Genomic DNA, 3,959 nt, shown 5'->3' with positions numbered 1-3,959 from the left:
TTAGCCTTCTCAAATAATCACGACTTGCCTAAAATAAAATCTATACATATAAAACAGTTTAACCATATCACAATGTTAGTTTAAATGTTTAAACGATATAAATGTGCGCTATTAGGCGCATATCCAATTGTTGTGTGAAGAGTGGAAGCTGAAGCGCACTTTGCAGGACATGGAGGCGCCAGCGCGATCACTCACTTACATTTTTTTCTTGATAGTGGAAACAATTTAAACTACGCCATAATTTTTGCTCATAAAGGTAAGAGTAATACATTCGGAAATGTAAAGGGTCTACTTTTATTTGTGTACATTCACAATATCAACAAAACGTTGTGCTTTTATAAAATAAATAGGAAAACAGAGGATGCGCTTGCCGTCTCGTCTTGAACAGGAGGCTTCACAAGGATGAACCGAAACTCAGCGAATTGAGTCACAGATATGATAAATATATATGATAAATATATCTATAGAAAGCTTTAAATTACTACTTTAAAACGAAATAATTAAAATCGAAATCAAAAACTCTTTCATTATGTAAACCGTAAAGATACGTCCAACGAGGAGATGGCGAGTCATTTTTTCATCACCATCTAAACCATAAAAATAAGGAAAAGCCTTAAACAGGCCTAAAAAATACTAAAAATATATATTTTTTTCTGATTTTTATGTTGCTCTGCTCTAAATACCTTAAAATTTAAAGGAATTGCTGCAACGCAATTTTGTCTGATATGTGAATTATTTATTATATTTATTTAGATACTGATTTTAGTTGGTCTAAATTAAGTAGGTTAGGCACAAATTTGCTTATATGGGTTCCCTTCTAGACACGAGCTCTGTGTGTTTGTATGTGCTTCATAACCGTGCACCCCAGGGGGCCCGTAGTAATAGCCTGCACTGGGGCCCGTCATTACTAAGTTACGCCACTGATCCGTCAATTTTAATTGTTGGAGAAAACTGGTTCATTTTTAGTTTTTTTGCACTCTTTTTGTCTTCTGGGTTTAAAATCTAAATTTTGTTAACGTCACAGTTTGTCAAGTCAAGTCACCTTTATTTATATATAGTGCTTTTAACAATACAGATTGTGTCAAAGCAACTGTACAGCATTAATTAGGAAAATAGTGTGTCAATAATGCAAAATGACAATAGTAAACACTCAATTTTCAGTTAAAGGTTTGTGACTTGGCAAAGGACTATAGTACTTCGATGATGCATTGGTGTATCAATTATTCATGAGACTGCGTGTTTTTATCCAACGAGAAGATGCTTCAGCAGGTGTGACAGACTCTTCAGACTGAGAGATTGCATACATTAACTGAGAGAAGAAACACTGATGGATCGAAGGAGAGTGTTTGTTTTAGCAGTTTTTACAGCTCATTATAAAACAGATAGTTCCGGTCCTTGATTCTGATTGGTTGAGCCAAGTTCAAAGCTGTTGTAAATTACTCTACAAACATACACCTTTGTTTACATTTGTGTGTTGCTCGGCAACCACTTTGTTGGAACCACAACTGTTTCTGAGGAACTACATTGTTTGGTGGAAGAATACTGTTTTTATTAATATCATTACACTTTATTTGCTCTGCTTTATTTTGTGAAACCTTACTTCATATATGGAATAACCGTTTTATAAAAGCTTCACGTCGTGCCTAACAACGCCCCTTAGCTGTTATAAATTTACTGTAAACCACGGCTTCTTGGGGCTTATTGCTTTATTGATGCAACCCATTATGTAAATGCCGCAAAATAAGCCTGTAAGTTATTAGAGGTGCAGCAGCGCGTTCATATGTTTTTGAAGCAGAGTCCAAATGCATTTATTTCTGTTTTTAACTCAATGGGAGCAAAATGAAACTGTCTGAAACCGAATTTGTCAGTGTTGTCTGTCTCCCCTCCTCCCCCTCCACTCTGCAGCGCACCACACGCACTTTTATAGCATTTTTCAAAACTGTGGTGAGAACTAACAGTGGGTTTCATGACCCTTTAATAAAAAACAATACTAGTATCTCAGTGATACTAAAATAACACTACATTATGCAGTATGCATACTGTGCTCTGTATGCTGATATTTTGTCCACAATGCAGTATACTCAACTTTACCCTCCATTTCTAGTGTGATAATTGAACTAGAAGTGTTTACAGTGCTGTTTTGGTTGTATTTGTAATTAAATATTGCACTGTGGAGTACATACTAAATGCAGCTATTTGTTTTTAACAAATATTGTGGTAAGACAGCATGCATGAAGTAACATTTCAAGTAACAGCAGTACGTTGTCATATGACATTGCTAACATATGTGCATGTTAAATTCCACATTATTTTGCATTTTCTGTGTTTTTGTCATTTAAATTAGATTTTGTTTTTTAAAAAATGTCTAGTTTATATACATTTTTATTCAAGTTTTGATTATTTTAGTACAGCAGGTTAGACTAAATGAAAATGAGAAACATTTCCTTGGCAACTAGCTGAAATAAAATAAGTTTGTTATTATTTCAGTTAATATTTATTACAAGAAACACTTTTTTTTGTTTGTTTTTTGATGGTTTTAGTTTCAGTAAACTATAATAACCCTGTGATTCCTACACATGATTTGCATATGCACAGCAGACGTAATGCAGAAATAGTAGCGGTACAGAAGCATGCAATTGCAAACATAGCCTTTTTTGTCTTGACAATAATGACCCCTGACTTTTGACCTTTGACCTGTCACCTACAGCTCATACACAGCAGAAGCCTGACATTACAACTCCTGATTTCAGCGGCGTCAGAGTGTCTGATATCTTCCACCGACTGGTAACTCTCACACTCACACAAACACTGTAATGTGCTGTAAATGTTGCAGACGTGTTTAATGTTCACCTCTGTTGTGCGTGTGAAGGGGCCGCTGTCTGTGTTCGCCGCTCGAAATCGCTGGGTGCGGCGGCATGTGTGTTTGGTTCGAGGAGAGGCGGGGCTCGGGCTCACGCTTCGAGGTGATTCGCCGGTTCTGGTTGCTGGGGTGTTGCCAGGGGGATGTGCTGCGGTAAGAGATGTCATTAGTGACAGTAACATTTAAAATGCTTTTTATTATTACATTATGCATTATGAGTGTGTTTTAGGAGGCGGGACTCCGTGAGGGCGATTATATCGTGGCTGTGAACGGCGCAGACTGCAGGTGGGCCGAACACGCTGAGGTCGTTCACGCGCTGAAGAGCTGCACAGAGAGAGGACTAGAGCTGGACGTCATCACTCTACAGTCACACGAGGTACAGCCTGTGCACATGTGAAATAATTAGGGCTGGGTAAAAATGATTGATTTCTCGATTTTAATCGATTCTCATTTTTACGAAACAATGGACCTTTTTCACATTTCTAAGTCGTCACAGTCGAGTTAACTTGAAGAGCAGTGAATGGGAGAGTACCACAAATATATTTTTTGCATTCCCAGTTGCTCAAATAGCAAAAGAAAAACGCCACAATAGTGTTTTCATGATTTTCAATAAAAGGAAAAAAATTGAGAGAGACTGATAATGGCTGTCAGAAGAGAAAACGATGTCAAATTTACCGTCCCTCCCATAGACGCTGCATTAGAAACCCCCTCGCATTAGCGTTAACTCTTTTTTTTTTTATTTGATGCAAAGGTGATATAATACAAAGAATAGTGTTATAAATGTACTTTAAAAAAAAATTAAAATATAAAAAACCTTCGAGGATTTACGATGCTGATGACCGTTAAACGCGTCTTGTGAAAAGGGTCCATATCGATTCTTAAATCCCAAGAATCGATTAGTCTATCCTGTTTTCAGTTAATGAACGGAAGATTGTAGCGCACCTCCCATCCAATACATCGCAGTAAGCTTTGTGCTTTTTTACTTTTGAAATGAAACAAAGTCTCAGATTTCAAATTCTTACCATTTGATTACAGTATTCAAAAAATAAATACAATTTTGGCGCTGTTTAATATGGAGTGACAGATCGCTGTAGCGCCT

The 3,959-nt window shown here is 36.9% G+C and overlaps 1 long non-coding RNA gene across 1 annotated transcript; it reads left to right on the top strand.

Annotated features, from left to right (window-relative positions):
• Positions 1–2,707: 2,707 nt before the first annotated feature.
• LOC107727465 (uncharacterized) lies at positions 2,708–3,232 on the top strand. Its single transcript, XR_001638359.1, has 3 exons — positions 2,708–2,784; positions 2,870–3,013; positions 3,090–3,232. It is a non-coding gene; the product is annotated as an uncharacterized LOC107727465 (long non-coding RNA).
• The last annotated feature ends 727 nt before the right edge of the window (positions 3,233–3,959 follow it).

Source organism: Sinocyclocheilus rhinocerous, unplaced genomic scaffold, assembly GCF_001515625.1.
Source record: "Sinocyclocheilus rhinocerous isolate Xijiao unplaced genomic scaffold, SAMN03320098_v1.1 scaffold16236, whole genome shotgun sequence".
NCBI lineage: Eukaryota > Metazoa > Chordata > Actinopteri > Cypriniformes > Cyprinidae > Sinocyclocheilus > Sinocyclocheilus rhinocerous.
The sequence above is the reverse complement of the archived record's forward strand: the minus strand, read 5'-3'. Positions and strand labels throughout refer to the sequence as shown.